At 41.9% G+C, this 18,544-nt stretch overlaps 1 protein-coding gene across 6 annotated transcripts in view; it reads right to left on the bottom strand.

Annotated features, from left to right (window-relative positions):
• LOC137103327 (membrane-associated phosphatidylinositol transfer protein 2-like) overlaps positions 1-8,989 on the bottom strand; it is a 49,282-nt gene extending 40,293 nt beyond the window's left edge. For 5 of the 6 annotated variants that reach the window (XM_067483569.1, XM_067483573.1, XM_067483570.1 and 2 more), the window contains exon 1: positions 8,519-8,979. The gene's annotated coding sequence lies outside the window, so the exon portion shown is untranslated. Of the gene's footprint in view, positions 1-8,518 lie in introns of all 6 variants that reach the window. The other variant, XM_067483576.1, reaches the window with a different exon arrangement.
• Between the last annotated feature and the right edge of the window lie 9,555 nt (positions 8,990-18,544).

Below are 18,544 nucleotides of genomic sequence, written 5' to 3'. Positions count from 1 at the left end.
AGCTCACACACAAGAGTGCAAAAATGTCACATCTCATATCCCTTAAATACCACACTCTGAGCAGGAGTTTCAAAACCATTTCCTTCCTCAATTTGGGCTGAGAAAAAAGAAGAAAAAAAAACAAAAAAAACAGTCAATTCGACTTGTAGAGAATAAAATAAAATGCAGGACTTAATATCACGAGAGCTACACATTATTTAAAAGCTGACTTCTATTTATGACCGAATCTAATCTGACACATCTGATCAACATTAAAAGAGAGTGAAGGCAGCCCTGATGTGACGGCTGGGTGATGAGAGAGAGGACGAGCTATTTTTAGCCGGTGGAGGGGTGAGGTGGGAGCAGAGAGCAGTGTGAGGGTGATGGTAAGAGCCGATAGCATGGCTGAGTTGTGATGCTTCTCAGATTGCTCTGCGTTTCCTGCGTTCTGGTAAATGACTGCAAAGAATCAGTGTGTGAGGAGGGATGGGAACTCGGCTAATAACCCGAGTCATTGGGCCTGTGGTTGCTCTCTGCGTCTTTGTTTCGGATGATGTTCACCATTTTGCAGTGCAGTGATTCAAAACAGAACAAATTTATTCTTTTTTTTTTTTATGTACAGATTTAAAAACTGCATACTTTTCTTATTATCTGTAGTATTTTTTCTTCAACTCCACATGAAAACCTGAGTGTACAAAACAAAAGGTCAGGAATGTTTTGGGAGGGTCCCCCTCCAAAAAAAAAAAAAAAAAGTCTCTGGAAGCTGCTGCAAACAGCAATGTGCGTTTGTGAACGCAGCTTGATGTGTCTTTATATGATGATGACAAACGTTTATTTCTTGACATGCATCTGTTTACACTATTGAATGTGTGAAGTCTGGATTTTCTGCAGTGGCCAGAAGGCGGCTTGGTGCCTGCATGAAGCTGCATTCGCCAACAACAGCAACAGCGTTTATGCTCCACTGGAGGTTTTAAATCATAACGACCATTTACCCAATTTGTCTTGCATTTAGTTTTCCGTTTGCTAGTTCTAGGGGCTACAACTGCATCTACAGAATGACGAGAGCCAACCGCTGAAGACATTAGCACACCTCATTCTTCCAGTCATTCATTCATGTCGTTTTGTCCCAGGAAAACTGTATGAGTCCAAAGTGTAAAATGTAGGAATTTCTCGTACAGTATGGAGGAATGAGTGTAAAAACACAACAATGGGATTAAAGGACATAAGGGTGGTCCGCTGTGGCGACCCTGAATCACCCTGATGGTGGTCTGTACCTTTGCTCAGAGAGAATTCCCATATAATGTTTGCCTTTCTGTTTATGCAGCGTTTTGCGTTGGTGAGTCAGAGTCTGTAGTTTGGTAGATATTTTTTTTTCGGCTAACACACCTGTTGGTCATCCCACTCTGGACTAAGGATTTGGGGGAAGTTTGTTTCTCAAATTGGGACCAAGCATGTTCGTGTCACCGCAAGGTAACAGAAAATGACAGAAAACGATGATTAATATTATTTAACTGATTCCGCTGCGACTAAAGTGTCTCAGTGATGTTGATACTGTTTGATTCCTGAGGCTCTGAGTTTTAGGCTGTTGCTTCAAAACTAGGATTCGAAAATCCACAAACTGCGACACGTTAAGAGGAAAAACCAACTTATTTGCCTGCTGCTGAACAGATTCAACTTTTAGACCCTTTCAAAGTGTGAGCACTCAGTCCAAAAACAACACAATCAACCATGTCTGCGTATGTGAGCCTAAGTAGTGCACTGGGGTCGCTAATCGAGTCATATGGGTCCACCTGATTTAATGTTAATTCGTCTGAATAGTGCTGCTTGCCAAGTCAGTTTCATTGATCCCTGTGGGGCCTCGTCTTTCTCTTTACAGATTTATAGTGACACTAACAAAAAGTTAACCACTGTAGCAGGCACAGGTGAATTCACCGCACAGATCACAAGATGGCAGCTGCATCCCAACCGTAAACCGAGGAAGACGTCACAGTCTCTTCGTGTGTGAATACGAACGCACGCAGGCACGGCACATGCAAACGCCACACAAAGCCATGCACCACTGTGCTGCCTGTTCCAGCAACAGCTGTTCTCTGTCAACATTTAACGTCTCCTGCGTTTAATCGAGGCTCTGGGAAAAAAAAAAAAAAATGTTGGCAGCCGATGGGGAAAGAAACGAGAGGGCAGCAAGCTAAGAGGAAGCAGAGGCGATTGCTTCAGGTCGTAAACACAAGACATCACGTACACGCAGGATTGAGAGGGTGAGCAGGTGGACGTAGGGGAGGACAGAAGGGAGAGGCTTTAGTTAACGAGAGATAGATATAAAGGAAACAGGGATAACAGACGGAGATACAGTTGTTGATGGAGCTGGGAGACAAAGCTGGGGGACTTCCAAACATGAGCCCAATACCAGGACTGTCTGGCCCAGACTAACATACAGCCGACCGCGGCCGGCCTGTTTAAAACAACATTGAAACATTGCACAGGCACAAACCAATGCAAAATTACCCTAAAATTCCTGGACACAAAGAAACAAAGTGGTGCTGTGAAGGCAAAACGACGAAAAACACTGTAAAATGATGCAGGAGAGACACAAATCAAAAAAACAGAGCTAAAAAACAGAAAGAAGTTTTGCAAAAAACTGTGCAGAAAAGACCAAATGAACACAAACACAGACAAATGAAGGATTCTATCATCTTGAGAAGGCGACGAGTACTCGTGGCTCATTTTCTCATCATCCGTCCGTGATACTAATGTCAAACTGGCAGCTGGTCCATCTAAGTGACGGACAGTGCACAGTGGTAACGTGTGGACACCCAGCGGTGCAGGAATCCGTAGTGTTTTCGTCTGGAGCTACGTACCAGCCGACCAGTTCTCATGTAAAAACATCTCCGTATTTCACTGGACACACTGCTTCATATTTGGGTCCAAACATTCAAATTCCCTGCAGAAGGAACTGTGATACAATATTTCCTTCTTTACGCTTTTAGTCTTTGCTGCAAAAGGTTTATGTTGCAACAGGCTGAATCATTGAGATTCATCTGCATATTATGAGCAAGCGTGTGTCCATCTATGGTGTGAAGATCATTAATTCACCGTTTATTGTACTTCAGAAGGAAAATGTCAGTGTCACCACGTATGTAAATGTAACAGACCTGCACATATGCAGAAGTTGCCCATTTCCCAGAACAGCCCTAAGAAATGATAAAAGGAACTAGCATGTTTAACCAAATTCCCCACCTACCGACTTGTAGCTCATATTTATGTCAAAGCATAAAAGTGGTTTTCATTGAGCGCCGCAGCCCGCGCGGTATAAATTAGCCCAGAATGCTACGTCCTCAATCTGTAACCTTTAATTAACACTGACAAGCTATGCATCATGCGAGCAGAGCGATCTGCTTCATCCACGCCACTGACTGCATGAATATTTGATGGAGACACAGAGCTCCTCCCGGTATCGGCACAAAGTCCAGGGTTTGCTCATTAGAGTAAGTGCTCAAAGCGAGCGCTGCAAACGTGGCCGAACGCGACAGATATAGATATAGATATATAGATAGTTATAGATAGAGGCTTCTTGCCACGACACCCGAGTGCTGGCAGTAAATCCTGACGGTGTTCACACACGAGTGCACGTTTAGCCGAGAACAAACCGTGACGAGACATCACAAAAGGTTCTGCGCCGGGTAAATCCGAAGATCTCTGAAGTGAAAGTTTCCTTTTAAAAAAAAAAAAAAACAAAGAAAAAGATTTTTTTCTTGAAAGTTAAAACAACTCCTGTTTCAAAATGTGCAACATATGCGAAAAGAACAGTTTGAAATATTCTAAGAACAGCAGCAGTTGATTATAAGTAGTACAAAGACAACTTATCACTACTGCTACTGCCGATTGATACTTAATTGTCTGATAAGAAATTGTTACTGCAGAGCTTCAGAGAAACAAAGCTTCGGTGTCTTGACAAAGGACACTTCAACAGGAGCCGGGAAGGTTTTGTTAGTTTGGCACATGATTCCACCTCACGCGAGCCCTGTCCAAGGTGCTGAGCCACAGCAACAGCAGAGAGATGGGTTTCATTTTCGTCAGTTCGGCCAAAGTTAGCAGCATTAAAAAGGTGAAACTCAGAGAGGAAGAACATGCACAGCTTTTAAAATCCACACAGCCGGTTTGTGGAAGAGCTGGGACACTGTGTGACACGTAAATAAAAAGACTTCATTTTGAAAAACACGGTGGCTGCAGAAAATTACGGCGTTATACTGAGAGGGGCTTTTGGCGTTCGGTCTATCGTCAGTGATATAAAGTTGTGGACAAAATAAGTGAAAACTCCCAAACTCTAATGAAGCACGTATATATCGCACTTTACACACTGATGTACAACAACACACAAACACGTCCGCAGATTTCTCTGATCCCAATTCTGTTTGGCAGAATCATAACCAAGAGGTTTCAAACTGAGCATGCACACTACTCCGTGTGTGTGTGTGTGTGTGTGTGTGTGTGTGTGTGTGTGTGTGTGTGTGTGTGTGGTGTGTGTGTGGCAGAGTGAGGGGCAGAAAGCGACAGATAGACATTGGTCTCGTTGGTCGGTTGGGTTTGTTCCCCCTGACGGGGTGAAGCAGACAAACGGGTCTTATACAAGTGTTGTTCATTCCCAGCCATCACCACACACACACACACACACACACACACACACACAGCTACCAACAGCCTCCTCGTACACAGTCCTGATGGTGAAGCCATAATCAGTGGGCGGGAATCCCTCTGTTTACGCTGCTAAAAATAGACCTCACACACACTGCGATGACGTGGCATCTCATGACAAGGGCCCCACTGCTCATCACCCCCCCCTCCCCTCCCTCCCTCCTCCCTCCTCCCTCCTCCCTCCCTCATGCAGACTGTACCACAGAGCGAGACGTGCAGTTATTGGTATGCACTGCTTGGCCCCGGCCGCGTGCCGCTGCTTCTTGTATAGCGTGTGTCTTTTCTCTGCCCGGAGGTGGGGGGGGGGGGGGGGGGGGGGGGCAAGTCCCATGAGAAAAAGAAAACAGAGGTGGGGGTGAAGGATAAACATTTCAAAGTGCAATACAAAGAAAAAGAAAGAAAAAAAGAGCAGAGAGAGGAGAGCAAATGAAGGAGGGGGTAGCAATCAATATTATGACTCATTCTTTCTGTGGTGGCTACTTCCTAACAGCATTCATTAGAGCAAACCTAATCATTTTGGTCCCGTAATCAGATCCTGTGAGGCTCCATCTTCTTTCGCTCTCCACCGTCACGCACATTAAAATCATGCACAATGAACCTGCAATGGAGGGAAGCAGGAGCGGTACATTATTAGGAGCTGGATCTGATGCTTTTGGTGATAAGGGAGCTGGCGATTACCAAGAGATAACCAGCAAACCAGGCCGAAGTAGTTCAACTAACCACTTCACGTCAATCGTTGTACATTCATACCCATATTCGTGGTCCCTCGAAGAAGTAGAAGAAGCTGGTACTTGTTACACGTTAAAGCATTGTTAAAAACACACTGCAGTGTTTGTACGTCAACATGTGCTGGAGGATTGGATATGAAATCTTGTAAAGCCATTCATGTTCCCCAGAGGATGAATCCTGCTGACTTTGGTGATTCTCTGACTTTTCCTTGAGGCTCCAACATGAAGCTGATGTGATATTTCAGTGAAGTTTTTACATTCGATTGGGTTGAAGTGTTCATGGTCCCATCGGGATGAACCCTGAACCTTCATGCAGCACAGTTATCAGATCAGATTTAGAACCAAATGCCTGCAGAATTTCACTCAGTGGCAAACAAACAAACAGGCAGCCACATCACACTTTTGCACCATTTTTAATCAGATGTCGTTTAGTTCCAAACTCCACAAAACAAATACAACAAGCTATTGGAGGCGATGTGCAGCTACGAGGGCACAAACCACCTTGGAACAAAGTGTCAACACACTCTGAAGTCTGAACGACAGGTGTGTCTTCGTACAACTCTCTCTCTCTCTGTGTTGGGTGACATTTAAAGCCCTGTGGTGACAGGCCGGCGGATAAACGCTTTCCAGGTTTAAAGTTTTGGCTCCGCTGGCCGACGAGTGTAATTCAGTTAACGGCTGGGTTGGGATCACACGTACGGTACGACAACTCTGCAGACAAAAATCACAGAGAAACCTCGGCCACCCTAACCACGAGATCAACTACTTCCTGCAGAAGTTGGTCATCGTCATCTTCGTCTGCAACCAGGCTGCTGTGCACTTGACATGCAATGCTGCAGAATTTGAGGCCAGAGGTTTTAAATAGTAGTTAAATAAGTAAACGAGTACAGTTTTATCTACACAGTGCTTCAGAGATACAGGAAAAGAATGATGAACTCCACACGGACACATACCAGCCAAAACGAAAGACAGTATTTGTGGACGTTTAGGTGGGAACAGCCACAACATTAACACCGCTCAGCTTAATAAAGTCATGGAGGACTGGGGTCAGCATGGCCACTCTGAGCAGTCTGTAGCTACAGTGTGCAGGTGGTAGAAGTACACAAACTACAAACAACCTACAAACAACAACACCACCACCACCACAAACCGACCACTGCAAGTACCACTTGAAATCTTTTGCTCGAGAAGAAGTACTAAGCAACCTACATTTTACTCAAAGTACAAAAGAAAACTAAGAAAACAAGGTATTTTAAACAATACTGACTGTAGTTATCATGGCAAAACATGTAGAGTCATTTATAAAAACTGGGGGGTCAAAGGTCAACGTTGGTAAAGCTGGAGCTGATTTTAAGTGGTTAAAACATAAATGATACATCAGCATTTATTAGCTCATCATGTTTTTTATTAAATTAATGTTGCGGCAGATCAGTGTAATTAAAAACAAAGAGACAACCTAATGTCCTGTGACAGACAGCTACAGGTGGATCCAGTTATTGGCTAAACGATTACTCGGCTAATCAATTACACTTATGTGGATTGACAGAAAACATTGATCATCTATCTTAAAATTCAGTTACTGTTCAAGTTGTTTATGAAGCAAAACACCAAAGATGCTCCAGCCTCAGCTTCCCAGACTTTACGATTTGCGGCTGATCTGAAAGTTGAGGACAGGTTGAGACATTCCAAGACATCAACTTGGGCTCTGAAAAACTCACATCCCCCCCCACATTTTCTGCAGATTAACTTGTCATAAGAAGAGCTTCAGCTGAAGCCCTGTTCACTTCAGCTAAATCCACATCATGACTCCGTCCACACCCACTGTGCAATAAGATGCTCATTTTCAGTTCAAACGACATGTGGACGTGTAGATTAAGACCGTTGTATGTGGCCGAGCTGCCTCTGTTGTCATCACTGTGCAGCATTTGAATGAGTATTTTTGAGTGTTAGGAAAGTCTGTGATGACCCCCCAAGAACCCCAGGTTGACCATCAGAAGAAAAACTAATGTTGGTCCTGCATCGTCCTGCATCTAGTCTAAAGACCTTAAAAGGAAGCCTGAGCAGTTTTTGATCGCTATGTAACATAAAGCAAAACTTTTTACAGTGAGTCCAACCCCACTGGTTTTCACCTACTGGGTCCGTCTTTAGTTTAGGGTGTAAATGTACATTAATGATTTTAAAGTTCCCTCTGACTTCCCTATATTAAAATATTTGTCTGCCTTTAGCTAAACAGCTCCTCCAGATGACATCACCTGGGAGAGTTTTTCATCATTAGGAGTTCAGATGATGTCATCTGGGGGAGCTCTAGAAAAAACGATTGACCACTGTGACAAACTCCATGGTGACACAATCTGAAGTGAAGGTTCCTCCCAGTGACGTCATCTGGAGGGAATTTCTTAGCTAGAAGCAGAGAGACATTTTACTACAGAGGAGTCAGAGGGAACTTTAAATGGGATCATCATCAAACTAGAACAAAGAAGTACGTTGAATATCTGTGAAGGAGTCTTAACGAGCTCACTTAAAAGACATTTATACTTTGCTCACGTGTCACTTCATGAGACCAAATAGTTATTGACTAGAGTAAGTGAATCTGTAGCATTTATATACACACTCGCCACAAAATTAGGTACACCTGTGCAAAATAATGACATATGTGCTTCTCATGTTTTCAAAATTAACGAGGGGTCCTGAACATTAAAAGCACTTCGTCCTATAATGCATCACATGCACGTTGTAGAATTATCATCTTGTTGACAGTTTCAAACTAAAACCTGAGAAATGACAACAATTCCTGGCAGAGCAGCGCACAGGTGCAGATAATAAAGTGGCCAGTGACTTTATGGGATGTTTTTTTTTTAATAGGACAAAAAGGTACAGGTGAGGTTTAATCTGCCTGTTTTCGCCCGGAGTGATACATGAGACTGCAGAGTAAAACACACACACACACACACACACACACACACACACTCAGGCAAACATGAGGCTTGAATGATGAACAAGACCTCAAACTAAAATAAAGCCGGAAATGATTCACATCTGCATCGTCTCTCACCAGTGAGACATGAGCCAAACAATGTGCTGTGTGCTAATGAGGTCAGCAGCCGTCATCAGGGCCTCACCTGCAGCTCGGAGCGTCTCTGCAGTCCCCGTGTCTCTTCAATCCGTGTGCAACATCTCACTCAGCTAATACGTCTTTTCACAGCAGCACCGAAGCGTTGCTGTTGATGTCCTACAGTGAAGATTGAGGTCTGCACGTCCTGATGTCCCGAAACAAAGCGATCATCCCCCAGCTGCGCGTTTCCGCCTGTCACCATCACGCAGCGCACAGCTCGTCCGGTCCGGGTTTCAGCGTCGGTCTGCTGCCGGTGCGCAGGGATCAAACGCCCAGTTTATCTCAGAGGACAGGACAGCGTCTGCGGGACGCGAGGGAGACGGGCGCCGCCTAGCGGTGCACAACCGTGCGCCTCAGCATGTGAATTTCCTCCAGCGTGTTCGAGCAGAAATCCTGCACAAATTCGAACAAGCCTGTTGTGCACAGAGACGCAAAACGGCACCATGAAGACCGACCAAGGCTGAAAATGGTTCCAGACGCGCAGATGTGACACAAACCACAAATGCACCTAAATTCAGCCACGCAGACTGTTCTTCCTGTTACGTAGAACAGATTTGACCCGAAGTCACCTGCTGCACAATTTGTTATTCAGTTTATTAAAATCAGTTAGTTACATTAGGACAAAATGCAAACAGGATTTTAGATTCTTTTGCGCTGAATACGTGAAAATTCCCATCTCTTAGTTTCACTTTGGAGTTGTGCCCTTATTCATCTTGTTTCATCAGAGTCCCTTCTTAGTCCTCTCCGAGTCCATTTTGTTATCTCCGAGTTGAGTTTATTTTAGACACGTAGCAGAAATGAGCCAAGTCCCACATATCTGCAAATGGTCAAGCATATCCACCAAGTGTGGCTTTGGATGCAGGAGCCCTTGTGGTTTCAGAGTCCGTTATTTGAGGCCGCTGAGCTTTAAATGGGGCTTGATACTCAGATCCTGATCTAGGCCTTAGTTCAAACTTGCTATTGTGGAGGTGTGCAGACACTTCCTTGATATGCAGGGGGATTCCAGTCAACTTTCACACTCATCTCAAGAGAAATTAAAGCAAACAAAGAGGCACCTGATGCCAGTTTGGACCCACAACAAAGGCTGCGGATACTTTCTGGTGCTACTGTAATGGGGAGGCCACACTAAGTTCACACCCGCCTCCGAAATGATCATACAAGCAGCTGATGGTGGTTTCAACCTTTTACTGAGTTTGCCTTTATTTCAAAATAAGAGCACAAGTTTAGCTCCATGCAGACTCAACAAATCAGTCCTCATTCTTTGTTCCAACTTAACCGGACAGATTTAGCCTGATTACATAGCACGTTGGCCTGAATTTATTAAAAAGGCATATTTCATGGATCTAAGGCATGATTATCCAGACCTCAACTGTTTTACTCCAAAAATAACAAATCCCTCTGTTATGATGAGGCATAAAGGACACGCGATTCTTCCAGTTATTAAAAACCAACAAACTTCATTTATTGTGCAACAACAAATTCCAGTCAGTTCCAGTGAAGTCAATGTCATAGTAGGAAAACTTTATGGCAAAAAGAAGCAGTGCAAAAACATCATGCACAAGCATCGACCGAAGATTTGACTGTGTGTGTGTGTGTGTGTGTGTGTGTGTGTGTGTGTACTGAAAAATGTGCTGGTTTGGATTTTACAAGTGTCTTCAGAGGCTCCAGTCATGTTATAAATCTAAAATACAAAGGTGACAGATATGGAAAGTAAACAAATATTTCCTTCAAGTTCAATACTTTGGCCCAATACATAAAAACAAACAAACATGTATAATGCACCAAGTAAAACATTAAATACATTTTATTCCATGAATCCTGTTCCATAAACATAAACGGCAGTGATGCTTGCAAAAGTGGATGACTGTCTTGCTGTGGAAGTGTTTGACTGCTCACATTAACACTGAAACGTAGCTCGTTTAAAAATCTAAAATCTGAATATGGCAGGTAAACCCCTAGAATATTCATATTTTTGTGTTGCTACAAAAGTAAACGACTTTACAAATCTGTGTAATACTAAAAATATACTTCAAAAATTGCAATATCTTTCATACATATAAAAAAAATATCCCCGAGTATTAAGAAACGCGTAGAAAAAAGATGCTGAAGTGGCTGTACAGGTGGATTTATGGCACAGAGAAAGACTGAAGGACAATCAGTGCTGTGTAAAAACCAAGTTGTAGCATCAATGCTGAAATGTAAAAAGACAGACATTGCTATATGTTGGCAGACGAGCGGAGGACGTGGAATCTCTTCAGAGTCATGCGCAGCGATCCCAGCTCGTGATTCAGTCTCTCCAGACGATTCTCTAAGGCCATCTGAGCAGTGGAAACAGTGGAACGTGACATCACAGTGCGGATAATCATATCACTAATGAAATGGGATTATTATTAGGGGCATGAGTATCATGTTGGTCATGATAATTCTTAGTGAAATACCCGATGAGGGTAAAGAGAGCAGAGAATTTTAACAATAACAATGAAAGCCAAAAGACAAAGACAACTTTTGTTTAATTTAATACAGTTTTGGTTTTTATGAAAAGTTTTACATTTAAACTACTTTTCAGATCCCTCTTGGAAATTTAGGACACATCAATAACAGTGTAGGTGCCATTTTTTTTTTTTAAAGCACTGGGGCAACAATTAAACGTGTAGGGAAATTCAATTATTACTTTTCAGTTATTAACTGATAGTTTGTCTATAAAATTTCAAAAAATAAAGAAACATTCTCATGATAAATGTCCAGAGATCAAACCCCAAAGATATTCATCACCTTACAACCATGTGCAAGAAAAAACCCCAGCAAATCTTCACCGTTGAGAAGATGATTCAGCTCCAATTTAAAACCAAATATCATGAGAAATATTAAAATTACATAACCATATTCAAAATCTGAATAGTTCTCCTGGTGTCTTACCTTATCTGATCTGGTCTGCTGACTCACTCTGCCACCTGCTGCAGGCATCCGACTCAAAGCTGCCTCAATCTGCACCACACACACACACACGGTTAAATATTTATCATTTATTACAGAAAATTACTTTGTTAATGAAAAAACCGGCACATGACCGACTGAAACACTTTTATTTGACTCAGTGGGTTAGTTTGCTGAAAAATGCACTGGAAAAACATGCGAACCGATCAGAGGGGACGGATGTGGATATGAACTTTCTAAAAATAGACGTCATTTGGCAGTGGCAGCGTTATATAAGAGGTCAGGTGGAGATTAGAGTTGTTCTATCAGAAACACGTTAAACTGAGCTACTGTGCCACCACACGCATCCTTTTTGGTGACTCTCCTCGGACATGTGGAAACAGCCCTGTGTGATGTGATGAGCCATGAGTCTGTGTCCTTCGCATAAAAACACTCACCTGGAGTTTCTCCTGCGTCAGCTCGTCAAACAGCTTCTCTGCCTCAGCCAGCGAGTCTAGAAGAAGGGGGGCAGAGTCCTCATAGGAGTCTCTCACGCCAGAACCACTGCAGCCCCCCTGCTCCTCCCAGCCCCGCTGGGAGTTTCCAACAGGCAGGTTCATAGGGCTGGAAGACTCTGGCTGATGGATTTCTGTTGGAGAGTTCAGGTTAAATATTCTATATATTACATGTTTAATATTCTAACCTGATTTCTTTACTACATGAATGGACAACTTTTAAATATCTGTTACCATCCTCCCTGTCTGCTGACGTGAACAGGAGTCTCTTCCTGGGACTGCTGCTGTGGAATGAATGTCGTCTCTGGTCGACTTCTCCGTTAAACCTGTGGACGACACAAAATATTTTACAGGTGCAACACAGAACTGTTTTGTTTGATGGATAAAGGTTTTGGAATAAATATTATTTTCAGCCCAATTTCTCACTTGCCATTTATCTCAAACATCTTGGAAAAAAAGTGTTGGCAACACAGGTTTATGCTCCTCTGAACGACAACAATCTGTTTGAATCGCTTCAGTCAGAGTTTCATTATGTCATTAGTGGTGTTTCACAAGGCTCTGTCCACGGCCATCTCCTGTTTTTTATCTATCTCCTCCCCCTTGGCCATAATTTCATGGAATTTGGTATTTACACAATAACTTAATAACTTAATAAATCCCCCGAGCCTGACTCTGCTGTCCCACCTACCCATCTTACTAAATACAAATTATATAAGTAAGAGGACATAGAGGTTGATTTTGACCCATTGATTAAAAAAAGTATAGCCACGAAGATGTGTGATTACTACTGACTCGTTACTGCAGTTGATTCTATGGAAATTATATATTATACTGGTTTTTAAAGTTATACTCAAACTGTAACAACTACCAAGAGAATGAAGAAAATGGTAAAAAGGATTTGAAATGTTACATGTAATCGATCTTTGACTTGTAGTGTCCGGCTTATGCAGGTGCTAGTGAAGAGGCAGGGGAGGGGGGTGAATAGCTGGATGAGTCTCCTCCTCAGCCTCGATTAGAAAGCTGCTCTGCAGGCTACAACTGGCCTCTTTAATGTGAGGGCTGAACTGGACTCCTGTGCTGGAGTGCCAGGGTAACAAGCAGTGGTTCAGAACCCCACTCCTCTTATTATACACACACAGCATGTCAGCCCCACAGCGTCACTGGCTTCCCATCAAATATTGTATCGATTTTAAAATTCTCCTCGTTACTTTTAAAGCCCTACAATAACCTTGCTACCTATTTACTACAATCATATAGCTCTTCCCATACTCCTTGTTCTTTCTACCCTCACAGCTCATAGGCTCTAGAGCATTTAGTCGCACTACCTCCCATATCTGGAACCCTCTCCCTGACAATATTCATAATATTCATAATTCTTTAGCCCTATTCAAATAATGACTTCAGACTCATCTAAAATGACTTATTCTTTGTGAATTCCCACGGCATCTTTTATCTAAATGGCCTTAGGTCATCTTTATCCTTAGGGTACTTTTCTCTGTTCATACTCTATTTATTATTTGTTAGTGATTGTCGTGTCAGTGACCTTGAGTGACCTGAAAGGCCCTTTTAAAGAAAACGTATTACTATCACAATCATTATTATTTGGAATTAAGGTCCTTTATGAAGCTGCAGTTCCATCTGTAACACTGAGTTGTTGATGCCTAAACACGTTCCACAGTCACTCGAATCATTACTGTGCATTTCATATTGTTGTTGTTTGACCTTTTAAAAGTGAGTTTCTGCACTGTGACACTTGACTTAAACTCTTTGAAATCTTGCATTTTGTTTTCTACTGCATTTGAGCACATTCAATCCAAACCTTGATTGTCTGACATTTCTAATCTTACACAAGAAACGTACAAATTAAGAATCAAATGATCTTCAAAATTAACATTTAGCATTTTAAAAAAGACTTAAACAATAACTCAGACTTTTTATATCCAGCTTGTTTTATGTTATTAAAAACCACATTCAGACATTGACACACTGAGTGTTGCTCACCTTTTGTGCAGGTGCTCCTCTCTTGGCATCAGATGACCAAAAGCAGTGGAGTAGTTATCAGTGGGGCAGCGTTTGGGGCTGGACTTCGCAGACAGAGGCATGAGTAAAGTTTCTCTCTTTGCTGGGTGAAAGAAAACAGGACATCGTTAATTAAAAATTCAATACACTAACACGTTAATTAAAAACGACGCTCTCCAGGGAATTTTCATATTATTTAAAAGTTGCTTTTGGTACAATACAGCAATATTTATAATTCTATCCTCATACATACAGCCAGTGCTAGAAAGTAATTACAAAAAAATAAAATACTCAAATAAATGAAAGGTGCTTCAAAAATGTATTTATGGGGAGTATTTGAGTGTTTCTATTATATCATACTTTCATTCTAAAAATGGGCCGTTCTGCATACTGAACATTTTTTCTTTTGGTATTTTATTTATAATTATATTTTGGTAATATGTAATGTTCTGAATGCAGGACCTTTACTTGTAACTGAGTATTTATACAGTGTGGTATTGCTATTTATTTGTACCCTCGGTCTCCCCAGTCCTTTTGAAGTTTAAATACTGATAGTAGAAGTCACTTTTGCAGCACCAGAAAGTCAACTTAATTAGAAAAAACATTTTATGAAAACTATCTAAATAAATTTGCACTCTTTTGAAAAATGTTATGTTTCACCCAAACAGTAGAAACATGCGTAACTCAGTTCAACATGAGCTGATTGATAGAAAGTTTGATAAAGGATCGAAACTACGTACTGGGTGTAGCTGTGGCAATGTTCCGGTGCGCTTGAGGAGGCAGTGAGGAGGATCTGAGACCCTCTGGAGACAGACTCCTCTGAGCCCTTAGCACAGCTGCAGCCTTTTCTGCCCCACCGCAGCTCTTCCTTCCTCCTCCTCGCTCCGCTCTGAGTCCTTCAGGTTTGCCCGCATCTTTGTCTGCCTGGAGCCCGGGCTGCTCCTGGACCGATTCTTTGTGTCTCCGCTCCACAAAACCCACAGTGGTCCTCTGATTGCTGACCCCTGCAGAGGGTAAAAGCTGGGTATCAGTTTGCATTTATGCATTTCCAGTTACTTCATCCCTATGTGTTTCTGAATGGGTTTTAGGTTACATAGCCTAACAAAACCCTTTTAACCTTAAACAAAATCATTAAAGTGCTTTAATCTATGAGTCATCTTGCTGAAAAGAAAGTGTAAGTTTCATAAACTTCTGTTTGTCACTAAAGCTTGGTATCTACAATAATCCAAATGTCAATTGAAAAGTCCCACAAAGGCACTTAAATAAAGCATCATCCCTACAACAGTGTATTATGAAAGGTGGTTATGAATTCTATGAAGATTTGTGTTTTTTCTTTGTTCTGTGTGAGAGCAAAAAGATTTTTGTACCTTGTATGAAGATCCCATTGATGTTTGCATTCTCACATTCAAAATATTGGTAAATCAAGCCTTGGTTGCAGCTCTAAAAAGACTAATTGTTTAAGAATTGATTTGACCAAATTTTGTGACTTCTTTGGAGAATTAGTAGTGGTATTTAACCTGTGACTGAGTGTCATACTGTGGGTGGTGGAGCAGTTCTTACAGGGGGCCCGACTCTCTGTGGCTCTGGTCTCTTCCAGCTCTATCAGAGCTCTCATTATGGGCGTCAGGGCACTGGATCCTTCTTTCCGACTGGTCTCCCGTTGGCTCTGCTCCTGGTGTCGGGTCTGAAACTGTTCACACTCTGGAGGAGACGCACACCTGCAGGACAGGATCTCAGTCATTCGCTAATTTTCATTATTATGGTTGAAGAAATAGCCACGTTAAAAAAGCAACTGACCAGCTGCCACTATTTGAAGAAGTTTCCATAGATTTTCCAGTTCCTGACGACTGATCATTGAGCGCATACGGTGACTTTTTGTTTGTTTGGGATGATTGAGATTTTTTCCCACCGTTGAGCTGGTCAGACAGAGGACAAGGTGACTTCCTGCGGGGGACATCTGGCTCCCTCTTGCCTTTACTGGGTGACAGCAGCAGGTCAGGATGGTGGAAAAGACTGTGGAGACGGGAGAGAGATATTTAATACTTAGCAGCCATCAGTGGTTATTAACACAATGACATGAACTAATCTTTAAGACTTTTTCAAAACCTCAGAAAAGAAAATGAAATAGTTTACTCATTTATATTAATATTGATATATTACATTTATTCTAAATATGCGTCAATATAAGTTCACACGAGTCTGTTTGTTTAAAATATATGACCTTCCATGTTAAAAATAGGACTTTTCTAAAAGTGACCAGGCCTTAAAGGGTGATTCAGTGACTTTTAGCTTCCTTCCTACAGTTCTAATTTAAGTACTTTATTACAATATTCTTCTGCTTCTAGCTGAATAACAGCTTCAGGACAGACAATGATTTTTGGCTGGTATAATCACAGAGGTTGTAGTGTTCGCTGATCAGAATTCTTCCAGATGCAGAAGAAGCATAAAGAGATACTATACTGTACATGTTTACCCCAAACTAGCACCATCGGAAGCAAGTGTAGAGCTTTTAAATGACTCTCATTTATGTACCTGCATATTCCCTGGTTTATGTTTTTCGGTGCTTACCCAGCTCCAGAAGGTTGTGTGTTACTGTGGGAAGTATAACGAGCTCTGGCCTGGTTCTCATGCTCCAACTGCTTCACCTGAGACTCCAGCTTGGAGATTACTCTGAGGGGACAGACGGAGACGTACTTGATCACAGAATGACACCATACAGCAGGACAAGTGATCAGCTGATTTGATTTATTCATTTGTAACCATTTAAAAAAACGTAGGCATAAAAACACTCGCTCATTACTCTATGATCGGTGGTTAGACAGAGAAAATTACAAATGACTGCAACAATTAAGAAGCTTAATTCAGGTGTCAGGTGAGTCATTCAAAGTTGAAATGCAGACAGTGTAGTTTGGTAAATGAATTGTTAAGTGACAGATTGTTGTGATTCAGATGACTTCAATGAGCGTGTCCTCTGCTTGAACATACCCATACCACTTTCCTGAGGTGGAATTTTGGCAGTTTGGAGATATTGGCATTTAAGCGAAGTCAGCTGCAAGCTGTGCTTCACTGCTGTCTGTGTCAGAGGGGAAGAGGGAGAGGAAGAGCTCGTTCTTCCCTTTTCAGGGTTATGCCTCTGCTTTTATTGTTCTTCTAAGCGGCTCAGGGGAACTGGTTCAATTTAAGAAATTCTTACTAAAATGCTGTAAAAAATGCCTCAGAGTTGCTTCGTACTTTCTTTTTCGAACTCTTCTTCCAAATCTCCCGACCTCCCCACCTTCGTTTCCCTCAGCTTGCAGGCCTGCCAGGCTACCAGCACTTGCATTTGCAAAAAAAAAATCCTCCAAAGACACTAATAATAACCTTCTAGGAGCTGTGAACTGCGATCTGTCTGTGAGTTTGCTGAATTGACTTGACTTTATGAACGCAGAGTCCGTGCAGGGCCTCTATTGGTGCCAATTTGCAGCCACAGCTGAAACTGCAGAGGAAAGTTGCTGCACAGTGTCAGCCAATGTTCATATCTATTTTCAGCATAGCACAGACACCATCATTAGGCAATATTGATTAATTCTCTCTTTTCTATGTCGCCACTGTCTACCAGCCTCCATTGCAACTCTTTTACAAAACTGCTGGTGCCAGCAAGCAACAATGTGACAGTGAGTGTGGAGCTAATAACGCGCTCAGCAAACTCGCTTCCAATATTCAGAAAACTGCTGAAATCGGAACTTTTCTGCACCTTCCTATGCACCTAAATTAAAAAAAAAACAAAAAACCTTCCTCTCTGCTCTTTCTTGCAGTTGCATCTTGTGAAATGTGAACACTTTTCTGATAGGACTTTGCTTTGATGTTTTCTCCTTGACTTAGATTTTTGCTGCCTTGTGCCTCACTTGTAAGTCGCTGTGGATAAAAGCGTCTGCTAAATGACTAAATGAAAATGGAACCAAACACTGCTACCGTTTCAGATCTCTGCTCTCGTTGCTAGTACTACTATTTAAAAATCGCAACGCTTGATTTGCTCGAGATGAGAAACTTGAGTTTTCTTTAACCAGCAAACCCGCAGAGTTTAAAGGAACATAATTTGCCTTTTGGTAAAGTGTGTTTAACATCGCAAATGTAACACCTTTATAAATGTGTTACATTTCACATGTAAATGTGAAGTGGCAGCCAGAAGGCAGGTTAGCTGAGTTAAGCATAGATACTGTGGGAAGCAAGTAGCTTTCATCCCGGGAATGAGCCCTGTACAGTACTTGGTATATCTTTGTTATGCACTTTGTGATAACTAGACTTCAAATGTTATGTTGAAATTTTATAATTCATGCAGCGCCACTAACTAACCACTTACTAATAACTACAGCACATAAGAACATTCAGAGCAGATCTACATGGTAACTGAGAAATGGTGCAAAATGCAGCAGTTGGTTTTCAGAATCAATATTTGATTATAAAAAAATGAAAACAAAAGGCATTTCCAGGTTTCCAGGCTCTATGTTTAACTAAGGTTATTTTCTGGCATCTTTTATTCTACACACATAAGTGGAATCAGTCAAGCACATTTCCTAAAGTATCTAAACAATCCTTTAGAAATATAG

Source organism: Channa argus, chromosome 18 (assembly GCF_033026475.1).
Source record: "Channa argus isolate prfri chromosome 18, Channa argus male v1.0, whole genome shotgun sequence".
Taxonomy (NCBI): domain Eukaryota; kingdom Metazoa; phylum Chordata; class Actinopteri; order Anabantiformes; family Channidae; genus Channa; species Channa argus.
Note: the sequence above shows the minus strand (reverse complement) of the source record. Positions and strands in the feature narration are given on the sequence as shown.